Genomic DNA, 14,564 nt, shown 5'->3' on the forward strand with positions numbered 1-14,564 from the left:
TGGTCGCGCGGTTCCAGACTGAAGCGCCTAGAACCGCTCGGCCACTCCGGCCGGCTTGCAAGTTTTGTTTTATTAGTATTAATTGTGCATGTATGTTCAAAATTGCTTTTGTTGGCGTTATTCACTGACTTTAAAACTTAGCTGGTCTATTAGTGTACAAACAAAAATGTAAAACCTGATGCAGGCAATTATTAATAGAATTATGAGCATTATTGGCATCTGCGACGTATTGACAGTTCGGCTAAATCTATAATCAATGTATCTCTGTATTGTTTAAGGCTTCCATCGTATGGTCTTTGGCCTAATGAGTTCAAAACGTGACAGCAGGACGCGTATCATGGAGGTAAAAAAGAAATGAGTTGTCATTAAGTCAAAAACTAGAAGCCGATGTCCGCCATCTTAGGTAGCCCAAAACACTAGGCTCGCCACATTCAAACCTTCATACCTCCATAGTTCACCGTGGTGCTGCTTCCCCGTGACGTCACTCTGACATGCTCGTGTCCAGTTTCGACCATGTTGGGTGCTTTGATTGTGTGGAGACGTAGCTGTTTCATGAAAAATGTCAGCTTGCGTAGTTCTGATGTTTATTGGAATTGGACTTATTTTTCTTGTGTCAATGATTGCTACCGCTTCTTAAACTATGGGAAGCTGTTACACACGCAGCGCTAAACAAAGTAGAAATTTGGTTTTGGACAGCCGAAAACGATGTAGTCCATTTTCTCCTCCACGCCACAATCACAGAGGGAAGAGTCAGTCAGTTGTAGCCAGTAGACGTGCAGTCGGAACCGTCCTTGGAGAAAGCGGAGACAGAACAGAAACTTTCTGTGGTACATACCAAGGGATACTTCGTAGTATAGCTGCATAATGTCTTGTTTCACAAGGTTCTGATCTGTCGCCACACGTCTTGCAGAAGGTCTTTGTAAGGAACATGTCTGCACATCTTAGTTCTGTGGTGCCTGGCACTCTTAACGAGAGCGTCCACAATTTCATTGCCCATGATACAATGGTGCTCCTTTACCCAAAGCATGGTGATTTTAGTGTTATGGCGCTGAAAGTCTGCAACCCGCATTGTTGATCGCGAGTCAATAAGAATAAACATTATATTTGTAATTCTATTGACAGTTTCCAAAGTGTGGCGAAAACAAAAACTTTGCACTGAATGTTTCTGCAGTCACAACGCAATGCTGCGTGTATTGCTTGCAACACACGTGTGCGTGGCTGCCTTGTGTGAAAGCCGCCCATGACCTGCTCCTCAGTGTGGCACATACTATACAGAAACAAACCGGTGCCAACACCCAATACCAAAACTACACTCAAACAGATGACTTCAATGCTCATCAACAACGCGGACGTCAATTTTCAAACGTATACCAGAGCTTCCGTATCCCTAATTAACCCTGAAACATATTGATGTATACCTGTAGAGGAAACTAAACGCCCTTTGGTAATCAAGCTATTGTTTATAAGACATCGTAACAATCGCCATTACCTGTAAACATATATGTGGACCAATAACACGTTTATACTTATATGGATATGGTGTCTGTTCTAGAACGAAATTAGAATTATATATTAATGCCTTCAGCTGTTGACGGGCGTTGATATATATCAACGGGGACAGGTGAAAATGTGTGCCCCGACCGGGACTCGAATGCGGGATCTCCTGCTTATATGGCAGGCGCTCTATCCATCTGAGCCATCGAGGGCACAGAGGATAGTGTGACTGGAAGGACTTATCGCCGGTGCGCTCCCCATGAGACCCACATTCTCAACTTAATGTCCACACACTACATTCGTAGTGCCCCTGCCATTATACCCATTACTCGCAGCAGACAATACACCGAGTCCCGTAAGAGTTCAGGCAATTCGTGTGCATCCGCACTGAAGAAGATCATCAGCCGGTTGGCCTAAACGATATGGATATGGTGTCTATCCATATAAGTATATACACTCCTGGAAATGGAAAAAAGAACACATTGACACCGGTGTGTCAGACCCACCATACTTGCTCCGGACACTGCGAGAGGGCTGTACAAGCAATGATCACACGCACGGCACAGCGGACACACCAGGAACCGCGGTGTTGGCCGTCGAATGGCGCTAGCTGCGCAGCATTTGTGCACCGCCGCCGTCAGTGTCAGCCAGTTTGCCGTGGCATACGGAGCTCCATCGCAGTCTTTAACACTGGTAGCATGCAGCGACAGCGTGGACGTGAACCGTATGTGCAGTTGACGGACTTTGAGCGAGGGCGTATAGTGGGCATGCGGGAGGCCGGTTGGACGTACCGCCGAATTGCTCAACACGTGGGGCGTGAGGTCTCCACAGTACATCGATGTTGTCGCCAGTGGTCGGCGGAAGGTGCACGTGCCCGTCGACCTGGGACCGGACCGCAGCGACGCACGGATGCACGCCAAGACCGTAGGATCCTACGCAGTGCCGTAGGGGACCGCACCGCCACTTCCCAGCAAATTAGGGACACTGTTGCTCCTGGGGTATCGGCGAGGACCATTCGCAACCGTCTCCATGAAGCTGGGCTACGGTCCCGCACACCGTTAGGCCGTCTTCCGCTCACGCCCCAACATCGTGCAGCCCGCCTCCAGTGGTGTCGCGACAGGCGTGAATGGAGGGACGAATGGAGACGTGTCGTCTTCAGCGATGAGAGTCGCTTCTGCCTTGGTGCCAATGATGGTCGTATGCGTGTTTGGCGCCGTGCAGGTGAGCGCCACAATCAGGACTGCATACGACCGAGGCACACAGGGCCAACACCCGGCATCATGGTGTGGGGAGCGATCTCCTACACTGGCCGTACACCACTGGTGATCGTCGAGGGGACACTGAATAGTGCACGGTACATCCAAACCGTCATCGAACCCATCGTTCTACCATTCCTAGACCGGCAAGGGAACTTGCTGTTCCAACAGGACAATGCACGTCCGCATGTATCCCGTGCCACCCAACGTGCTCTAGAAGGTGTAAGTCAACTACCCTGGCCAGCAAGATCTCCGGATCTGTCCCCCATTGAGCATGTTTGGGACTGGATGAAGCGTCGTCTCACGCGGTCTGCACGTCCAGCACGAACGCTGGTCCAACTGAGGCGCCAGGTGGAAATGGCATGGCAAGCCGTTCCACAGGACTACATCCAGCATCTCTACGATCGTCTCCATGGGAGAATAGCAGCCTGCATTGCTGCCAAAGGTGGATATACACTGTACTAGTGCCGACATTGTGCATGCTCTGTTGCCTGTGTCTATGTGCCTGTGGTTCTGTCAGTGTGATCATGTGATGTATCTGACCCCAGGAATGTGTCAATAAAGTTTCCCCTTCCTGGGACAATGAATTCACGGTGTTCTTATTTCAATTTCCATGAGTGTAGTTCTGGCAATACTGGCCATGACCTTCTTCTTCTGTGCGGATGCACACATATTACCCGAACTCTTACGGGACTTGCTAGGAATATCTTCCACGAGTAATGAGTGTGTTGGGTAGGGACACTACGAATGTAGTGTGTGGACATATACGGTGAGAATTTGAGTCTCGCGGGAAGGCCGACCGGGGTGGCCCAGCGGTTCTAGGCGCTACAGTCTGGAACCACGCGACCGCTACGGTCGCAGGTTCAAATCCTGCCTCGGGCATGGATGTGTGTGATGTCATTAGGTTGGTTAGGTTTAAGTAATTCTAAATTCTAGGGGACTGATGACCTCAGAAGTTCAAGTCCCATAGTGCTCGGAGCCATTTTTTTTCTCGCGGGAAGCGTGCGCGAAATAGTCCCTGTAGTCGCACTACTCTCTGTGCCCTCGGTAGCTCAGCTGGATAAATGCCGGCACGGTAGCTCAACGTGTTTGGTCAGAGGGCTTAGCTACCCTCTGTAATAAAAAACTGAGTGAACGGATCAACGAGCAACCTGAACGGGTGTCATCGGACGTCCGCCACGAACAAGTTCAACGAACAATATGGAACAAAATGAGATTAAAAAAAGATGGATAGAGCGTCTGCCGTGTAAGCAGGAGATCCCGAGTTCGAGTCCCGGTCGGGGCAAACATTTTCACCTGTCCCCGTTGATATATATCAACGCCCGTCAGCAGCTTAAGGCATTAATGTATAATTGTAATAACACGTTCTGTGTTTTTGCCAGGAGCAAATAACATTTGCAGGATTTGGTTTTTAAATGCAGAATTCGGCTAACATATCTAACAGTATCACGTTTAGTAATCTGGACACTATATTGAGGAATATTTACACATATTTGAACCTAACTTGGATTGTACACAAAACTTTTAAGGATGCATATCATTAAAACCGAATGCGTTTTTCGGAGGGTACACCCCTACGTTCTGCTATGAAGGACCAGTAAAAGTGAAATTCGATCGTTTACAGTAGCGACATCAGGTGGTGTAACACCAATCGCAGCTAACCAATGGGCGACGATCTAGGTGATAACTGAAAAGTCTAATCGTACTATTTTGTTCTGTGGTGATTTTAAAGTATCTACCAATGTTTTCAGTCTAATAAAGATGTTTATTTGACTACACATCCATAAGAGCTACTGGCTAAGTTAGCAGAGAACTAGCTCTTTTCTATAATTTAGCTGATGCTTTTCTACAATCACCTTAAGACAGAGAATCAAAGTATTTTACGGTAATAAATACACCTTTCCGATTATGTCAGTATAATAGATTAACTTTTGGTGTTATGAGTGCTCCTGAAATATTTCAATAATACTTAGAGATGTCACTAGGTCCACCTGGAAGAAACACCTCAATAACCTAAAAAAAAACATTAAATCGGTTTGATGAGCTCAAATGTAAATTAAGTGAAGTTTTTTCAACAAATTATTCAGTACTTTGTCCACATACTGAGTACACAGTGTTTCAGGATTAAGTGAGGCCACATTAATGTCACTGATAATCTCTCTGTGTACAAAGGCTTAATGAAACTCCAGTCACTCTTGGACAAGGTAATTTACTGTGGCAGACTTATACTACATACTGTGCAGATATTATACCAACACAATCAACTTCAGGAAAAGGGAGTCAAATATCAATGGTTCGCCGGCATTCTTGAAGCTTGAAAGGTGTTTCAGCTTCACTATTGAACTGGCCGCATTTACCCCAGCTAGTAAAGACACTACATTTCGAGTAAGACGCTATTGTATCACAAAAGTCCCTTGTCCACATGAAAAAACTTATTGCATAAATGTCTAAACATTAATAGCAATACACAGAAATGAAAATAAGGTTATTGCTGTTATTTATAGTGTTAAAAATTCTGTGTTCTCTAATAGAGAATAAAATTACACCTGGCCAGGGAACTTACCAGACAAGACAGCGGGACGATTACAGCAATCTGTGCTACTTTTGAGCAATTACCATTATGAAATACACTACTGACCCTCGGCTCAACACGTAAATACTGACACACTGACACGTCTGTTGATAAGTCCTGATCACGAGTTCAGTAAGCGATGGGCGCTTTGTGTCCAGATTGATGAAAATATCATAAGGTACACATTGGGCGAATTCTCTGTCGCAGTCCTGAGGTGGTTAGACAGAATCTCACGCATCAGGACCCAAGGCACCACAGTGGTGTATGTTGGGTGATTTTTGGTTGGCTGGAGCACCTACCAAAAACCACGGAACCGGTAAAATAGACCTATTTTTCTGTGCAGCACAGATTCAATATTAAACAAGGAAATTGTCACTGTTCACAAAAGAACCCGATTTCTGGGTCGTGATCCCAACTATGCTCCTACCGCACATCCTCAAACTACTACTTGAGGCACACTGGGGGATGTCAACTTCGAAGGAGTTGGCAAGGCATTATGTATATTGGATGAGCATTGGTGCTGAAATTGAACGTGCTATTTCCCAACATGCACATTAGTCGAATCTGGAACAACGTCTCCCTCCATAACCTACTTCCGATCAGCGATGGCACCGCATAGATATCGTTTTACAGGCCTGTTCAAGGGAGCTATGTTGTTGCACATGGTAGATACTTTTTATAACTTCGCATATGTCGTCTGGATGTCATCAACAATATCAGCAGCTACAATGTGAGCACTAATGATAGTCATTACCATAGAAGCAGCACCACACACCATCGTATCTGACAATAGCCCATTGTTCACCCGCCAAGTTGCTTTACTTTTGCCTTGCAGCTCTGGTCACAACAACTAAATGACATTACGCCTCACCAGAACTGAGGCAACCACACAAGAGTCGCACCACTCCCAGATATGCCTCCCAGCTGACCCATGTCGAGATCGCAGCCTCCTAGAGTTTCACACTCTGCCAGCCAAAATTCCTCGCCTCCACGCCAGAGATGTAGAGTACAACGTCTACCCCGATAGTATGCCCACCATTCTGAGTCCAGAATGGGCTATAAACGGTGACGAGCCTATGAACATCGTATCGCTACCTCCAGCTGTGGGAGTCCCCACCGGAAGAACAAGTCCCTGAGGCCTCGCTACCACGACTAACTGTCACCAAACCATAGGCATTGCCTTTGCTGTGTACCGGTTACAGACAAGAGGGATGTAACACTTCGTCACTCTAGCGGTATGGAGGCAGACTCAGAGAGTGCCCGGCGAATTTATCTGTGTGCCAAAAACTTCAGCTAACTGCAGGAAATAAATACCGACGTGTCAGCTGGATCAGATGTTCATACATTTCTCTGCAAAACTGAACGACGAGACAGATAAAGTTACATAACATATTAACACGGTAGGATTGAATGAAAGTGCGAGAGAATGTTGCTAGAGGTATCCCAGTCGTGCACATAAAGCTGGGCGCCAAATAGTGTGAGGTCAGCGCGACTGTGGCAGCAAATGGGGCTGGCTCCACAACACGAGGCAGTTGAAGGAACTGGGAAAGGCAGTGTGTGTCTATCAGCGAGCGTTTACGGTGGATTGTAGTGACGTACAACATGTCCCGTAGACAGTGCTTGGATGACTGCACGTGGGGAAGAATCACTGGGAAACTGGAAGAAGTGTGACGAGTGAAGCACTGGAGTTTGATACTACTTACAGCATTGTTTCACGTGCATGGTGAGAGTTCCGAACCACGAACACTGCTGCCCAAAGGAAAGGGGGTGGTCGTCCACGGTCGATTACAGCAGCAGACGTGCGCTACATTTTTCGAAAGGCAAGACAAACAGCTGGTGCAGTTGCGACCACATTTAAGAGGGCTAAAAGGCACTCAGTCTCATGCTCCACAATTACACGGCGACTGCGAGGATCTAGTCTCTTCACCCAACGACCAGTATACCTTGTGTGGACACCCGCACTTCGGCGGCCCCGTTTGTGATGTTGCCAATAGCATAGGAACTGGACGAAAGAAGAGTGCGGCGTCGTGCTCTTCTTGGACGAGAGCAGATTCAGTTTGAGTAGTGACTCTGGACGGCGAGAGGTGGGAACAGGTAATACACCCTGGAACATCGTCGAACATGATCCTTTTCGTGGTCCAGGTGTTATGGTGTGGGGAGGCATAATGTCGCATAGGCGAACTGACCTCCAAATCTTTGAGCATAGTACACTAACAGCTCAACGTTGTTGTGACACTCTACTCCTACCTCATGTGTACCACTAAAGCGGAGTTACTAAATACAGTTTTCCGTAATTCCTTCACGAAAGAAGAGGAAGTGAATATTCCAGAATTCGAAACCAGAACAGCTGTTAGCATGAGTGACATAAAAGTAGATATCTTAGGTGTTGCGAAACATCTCAAATCACTTAAGAAAGGCAACTCTCCCGGTCCAGATGGTATACCAATTAGGTTCCTCTCAGAGTATGCAGACACAATAGTGCCTTTCTTAGCAATCATATTGTGGTGTGCGTACTGTAAGACCTTCAGTACACACACCATCAGATTATTTGACTTCTCGCTCTAACGAAGTAGGCGAGTGTCAACAATATTTCTCGTGGTCTTATCGTGGCGTGTTTATCTTCTGCCGTTAGGTCAGACGATAGAAATGCCACTTGCACGCTTAGAGTAGCAGATTGACAGTGACCAACTTTAAACAGAACTTGATTAATTTTCACACACATTTATTAAAATAATAACAAGCATAAAAATTACTTAACTTGGTTCTGGAGGCTATTTACAATTGACAGTCTGAAGTTCCTTTGGTATTGGTACGTTAATCTTATTCTCACAAATATCTCTGATACTTGTCAAAAGTGTCTATACATTTATCTTCATGGCTATGTACAGGAATATGGTAATCTTATTAGGCGCAGACTGAAACTTGACTATAGACTGGTACAGACAAATGTAGACTGGTACAGACTGGTACAGACTAATGCTGACTGGTACAGACTGGTGCAGACAAATGCAGACTGACTAATCGGAGGTCTGTACACTCGTTATAATACTTCGCGCGTTCGTGTATCACTAAGAGTAACCCATTGAATTAGAGCCCCATATTGCTGACCTCAATTTGCAGTAGGATTTTGGAGCATATACTGTACTCGACGAGAATCACCTTGAAGAAAATGACTTATTCATACATAAATATCGTTCTTGTGCAACACAGCTAGCTCTTTATTCCCATGAAGTAATGAGTGCTGTCGACAAGGAATCTCAGATTGATTCCATATTCCTAGATTTCCAGACGGCTTTTGATGCCGTTCCTCACAAACGACTATTAATCAAATTGCGTGCATATGGAGTATCGTCTCAGTTATGTGGGTGGATTCGTGATTTCCTATCAGAGAGGTCACAGTTTGTAGTGATAGACGGTAAATCATCGAGTAGAACATAAGTGATATCTGGCATTCCGCAAGGTAGTGTCGTAGGCCCTCTGCTGTTCCTATTTTATATAAATCTAGGTGATAAACTGAGCAGCCCCCTTAGATTGTTTTGCAGATGACGCTGTAATTTAAAATCTAGTAAAATCATCACACGATCAAAAAGAAATCCGATAAATTTTTTGTATACGACAAATCGCACAAATATAAGGGCTGTCAATTCGACTAAATATCTAGGAATTACAATAAAGAGCAACCTAAATTGGAAAGACCACATAGATAATATTGTGGGGAAAGCGAAACAAAGACTGCGCTTTGTTGGCAGAGCACTTGGAAGATGCGACAAACCCACTAAAGAGACAGCCTACATTACACTTGTCCGTCCTCTGCTGGAATATTGCAGCGCCGTATGGGATCCTTACCAGGTAGAATTGATGGAGGACACCGAAAAAGTGCAAAGAAGGGCAGCTCGTTTCGTCTTATAGCGCAATAGGGGTGAGAGTGTCACTCATATGATACGCGAGTTGGGGTGGTTTTCTTTGCGGCGAGATCTATTTACGAAATTTCAATCACCAACTTCTCTTCCGAATGCGTAAATATTTGTTGACACCCAACTACGTAGGGAGAAATGATCATTATAATAAAATAAGAGAAATGAGAGCTCGAACGGAAAGATTTAGGTGTTCCTTTTTCCCACGCGCCATTCGAGAGTAGAATGGTAGAGTAGTAGTATGAAAATGGTTCGATGAACCCTCTGCCAGGCACTTAAGTGTGAATTTCAGAGTAACCATGTAGATGTAGATGTAGATGTGTGTCTTTTCAGGTGTGAATTCGGCCCTAACTCCAGTTTTGTGGGTAATTGTGCGAGACCACATCTAACAGTACATGTGAAAGAGCTCTTGGAATGTGAGAATATTCGGTGAATGGACTGGCCTGTGCGTTCCACCGACTTAATCCCTCCTAGTACGTGTGGTATGCGTCGCGGAGACGTACAGCAGAATGCTCTCATGCGCCATCTACCATCCAGCGTTGTCAACCGCGCTGGTGGAAGAACCCCTTGCCATTCTTCTGGCCAGCTTGGCAGCACGTTACAGAGCATGCATTGCCTCTCATGGTGATCGCACATCCTATTAAGATTGATTTATACTTATATGAATATGGTGTCTGTTCTTTCGGACATAAATTCGAAAGAACAGACACCATATCCATATAAGTATATGGTTCTGGCAATACCGGCCATGACCTTCTTCTTCTGTGCGAATGCACACACATTCCCCGAACGGACTTGATAAGAATGTCTTCCACGAGTAATGAGTGTGTTGGGGTGGGACACTACAAATATAGTGTGTGCACATACAAGGTGAGAATGTGTGTCTCGCGGGAGTCGTGCGCGAGATAGTCCCTGCAGTCGTGATATCCACTCTGCCCTCGGTGGCTCAGATGGATAGAGCGTCTGCCAAAAAAGCAGGAGATACTGGGTTCGAGTCCCGGTCGGGGCACACATTTTTACCTGTCCCCTTTGATACATATCAACGCCCGTCAGCAGCTGAAGGTATTAGTATAATTCTAATTATTAAGATTGATGTCGCGCCCTTTTTAATGTCCAGGGAACATCATAAATAGCGGTGACTCCAGTAAAATTATTGTTTTGGAATGAAAGTGCCATTTCTCTTCGTTTCAATGCGTATTTGTTTCAGTTACTTCTGTTCTATAGTGCAGCAGTTCTTTCTACTTATGGTCCAAGTTTCATCGGGCTAGGATACCTGACAGTGACATGTCATGTGAAAGTTACTTTCATCCCTAAATTTTGTACACCAGTGTATCTTACTACTGACGCCTCCGTACGCCGATTCTCAAACAGGAAGACAAGGTTAACGCAGGATAGGAAGAGATTGAGGACAGCATCAAACCTCTCGTACAATTATTGGCTGAAATAATATCATAGAGACTGAGGCATGAATCCCTTTTAAGAGAGAACGAGACATGCTCAAGACTTCCGAATCCGAAATGACACGAAGTGGACTGTAATCCTCGCCTATAGAGATTAATTTTCCCACAATGTACCTGTGTAGCTTCCGATAGTTATTGTCCGACTGATTTCTGAAGTAAGGTCACTCCATCTTTTTCTCCACGCTCTTTACATGTAAGGTATTCTGCATCTCTTCTGACAATGTCTACGAGGCTTTCTTCCTTCTACATCTACATCTACATACATACCCCGCAATCCACCATACGGTGCGTGGCGGAGGGTACTTCGCACCACAACTAGCATCTTATCTCCCTGTTCCACTCCCAGACAGAACGAGGAAAAAATGACTGCCTATATGCCTCTGTACGAGCCCTAATCCCTCTTATCCTATCTTTGTGGTCTTTCCGCGGAATGTAAGTTGGCGGCAGTAAAATTGTACCGCAGGCAGCCTCAAATGCTGGTTCCCTAAATTTCCTCAGTAGCTATTCTCGAAAAGAACGCATCCTTTCCTCTAGAGACTCCCACACGAGTTCCTGAAGCATTTCCGTAACACTCGCATGATGATCAAACCTACCAGTAACAAATCTAGCAGCCCGCCTCTGAATTGTTTCTATGTCCTCCCTCAATCCGACCTGATAGGGATCCCAAACGCTCGAGCAGTACTCGAGAATAGGTCGTATCAGTGTTTTATAAGCGGTCTCCTTTACACATGAACCACATCTTCCCAAAATTCTACCAATGAACCGAAGACGACTGTCCGCCTTCCCCACAACTGCCATTACATGCTTGTCCCACTTCATATCGCTCTGCAATGTTACGCCCAAATATTTAATCGACGTGACAGTGTCAAGCGCTACACTACTAATGGAGTATTCAAACATTACATGATTCTTATTCCTATTCATCTGCATTAATTTACATTTATCTATATTTAGAGTTAGCTGCTATTCTTTACACCAATCATAAATCCTGTCCAAGTCATCTTGCATCCTCGTACAGTCACTCAACGACGACACCTTCCCGTACACCACAGCATTATCAGCAAACAGCCGCACATTGCTATCCACCCTATCCAAAAGATCGTTTATGTAGATAGAAAACAACAGCAGACCTGCCACACTTCCCTGGGGCACTCGAGATGATACCCTCACCTCCGATGAACAGTCACCATCGAGGACAACGTACTGGGTTCTATTACTTAAGAAGTCTTCGAGCCACTCACATACTTGCTCATTCTGAACGCATTTCGTTTCCTGCTTATTCTGAAGTCTGATGTAGTCTTTCACAGATTTTTTCACATGTACCAAGCACCGTGATAATTCCTTCTACCACAGGGACTACTGTCTCAGTCAATAAAGGCATTTGTTTTGCTGACGTCATTACTTCGTTGACGAAACTTTTCAGTGATTCTCATGCTGTGTTTTTACGAAACTCGTTTACAGTTTAGAGTGTGAGAAGGTCAACAGTATGTGTGTGTGTGTGACAGAGAGAGACAGAGAGAGAGAGAGAGAGAAAGAGACACAGACAGAGACAGAGAGAAATAGTTTTGTATGTGAACCGAAAACTAAACACTACCGATAAATAAGAATTACGGCATCGTTGTCTTTAGTAGTCAGTTAGGTGATACAGAATGCCAAAACTCAGCGTCTCAGCTACTACCTAAGAAACGATAAATACCTGTTTACAAATTAGTGCCTATAACACATCTAAAATGAAAATGCAACTGTCAGACCAACTGGTACCCAGCATGGCCTATGAGGGAGCCCTAAAACTATACTGCTCAACGGAATTAAATGATCACTTTTTCGACACCCCGTAAGTGCCTCCCATAAGTTTAAAATGTGGCTAAAAGATGCCTATTCCCTTCCTATGTAGTGGTGCAAAACCGTGGTGCCCAGAGACGTCAACTTCCGGATCGGCGAAGCTTCAAATAACAAAGTGTCGACACGCGCTAATAAAAGGCCACAGGTGGGAAATTCACGTGAGCTGTAACGTGGGTTCATGATGTCGCGTTGGCACCAAATTTCACAATAAGTCTGCTCAATACCGCCGTGAACGTGTCACGCGCTGAGAAGGTCGTCACAACCCCTCTTACCCACAATTCAGCATTTCTCTCGATGTCTCTGCGATGGAGGCCAGAACCGCGACACCCAGAGTTGAAATCACGCGGTTTTCTTATGGGTGGCTGAGGAAAACATTCCCGACACAGCGCCACCAGGTATCGACACGAAAAGGCCTCAACGAATGGCACAAAGGGCGTCTGTCAATGAAACAACCCTATTCCCTGGGACGTAGATTCCCACGCATTTCGCGACTGAAAACGACATTCGCAATACGAAGATGTTCTTGACAACCTTTGACACAACTGATACCCTCGGACGTTTCAAACCCTGCTATCAGGATACTGTGAGGCTGCATCCCCATTATACAGGGTGAAAAGTATTTAAACCAACAAACTCTGGGAGGTTGTAGGGGACATCAAAACAAATTATTTTTCCTAATGTCATTTTTTCCTATGAGGATTATTTTAACCGGAGGAGGCCGTATTACGCTCTTCAGTTGTAGGCAACTGCTGTCCACCAGTGTAGTAGTGCATTGTCTTTGTTTACTAATGGAGCGATACGCCTGGAGTGAGTACACTGATATGCTTGGTGCGTACTACGTAGCGCACCACAACGTATGAGCTGCACAGTGGGTTTATCAACAACAATATCCTAATCGCCGTATCCCGCATCATACGACCTTTGCTGCTGTGTACCAACGTCTGCGTGAAACCGGGTCATTTAGCAGATTATCTGGACAGAGACGCCGTCGCACGGTAAGAACGCTCCAATTTGAGGAAGCTGCCTTGCAACATGTGGAGCGGAAACCTTCAATGAGCATTCTTAAAATTGCACGTAACGTGGGGACGAATCAGACGAATGTAAGAACAGTCCTTCGACAGCAATTGTTACGTCCATTTCACTTACAGCGTGCCCACAACCTGGAACCAGTTGATTATCCACCCTGAGCACAGTTTTCGCAGTGGTACCTGGAACAGTGTGAAATGCATCATACATTTCCATCCTCTGTGTTCTTTACCGCTGAAGCAACGTTCGGGCGTGATGGAGTCTTCAACGTTCAGAATTCGCATGTTTGGAGTGGGGATAACCCACATGCCACAGTTACTAGCGCTCATCAAGTGCGGTTCTTCGTTAATGTGTAAGTCGGAGTTGCTGGGGACTGTTTAATTGGACCGTATCTGCTACCTAGACCGTGCTCGCCAGAGCATTGCCAGAATTTCTGGAAGACGTCCCGCTCCCTACAAGACAACGCATGTGGTTCCAACATGACGGGGCGCCGGCACATTTCAGCCGTCGTGTGCGTCGACTCCTGGACCGACGGTTCCCAGAAACGTGCATTGGGAGAGGTGGTCCTGTACCATGGCCTGCTCGATCCCCAGATATGTCGCCTCTGGACTTTTTTGTGAGGGGAGAGATGCGCAACCTTGTTAACGCAACTCCTGTTGCATATCACAAGTCCTGTTGCATTAGAAGAGGATCTGGTTGCCCGGATAGTAGTAGCAGCAGGAACAATTCAGGATACTCCTGGGGTTATTGCCCGTGTCAGACAGAACATGATCCGACGGTGTAACCTTTGTTTACGTGTCAATGGAGGCATTTTTGAAAATCTACTGTAATTGAAACTGGATTGTGTTAATCTGTTGTCTCTTGGTCACAAAAAAAATGGAAAAGTGTTTGTTGGCTTAACTGATTTGCCGCCAGAGAAATCTTCCTCTACTAGTTTAAATACTCCTCATTGGAAAAATTGACATTAGTGAAAAATATTTGTTTTGATGTCCCCTACAAC

General features: G+C 45.5%; 1 protein-coding gene and 1 non-coding gene across 3 annotated transcripts in view; one reads left to right on the forward strand and one right to left on the reverse strand.

The window, feature by feature from the left end:
- Positions 1 to 14,564, reverse strand: part of LOC126251829 (uncharacterized) — a 364,384-nt gene that overhangs the window by 328,107 nt on the left and 21,713 nt on the right. The window lies entirely within an intron of this gene.
- On the forward strand, positions 10,171 to 10,245 carry Trnaf-aaa (transfer RNA phenylalanine (anticodon AAA)). Its single transcript has one exon. It is a non-coding gene; the product is annotated as a tRNA-Phe (tRNA).

This window comes from Schistocerca nitens, chromosome 4 (assembly GCF_023898315.1).
Source record: "Schistocerca nitens isolate TAMUIC-IGC-003100 chromosome 4, iqSchNite1.1, whole genome shotgun sequence".
Classification (NCBI taxonomy): domain Eukaryota; kingdom Metazoa; phylum Arthropoda; class Insecta; order Orthoptera; family Acrididae; genus Schistocerca; species Schistocerca nitens.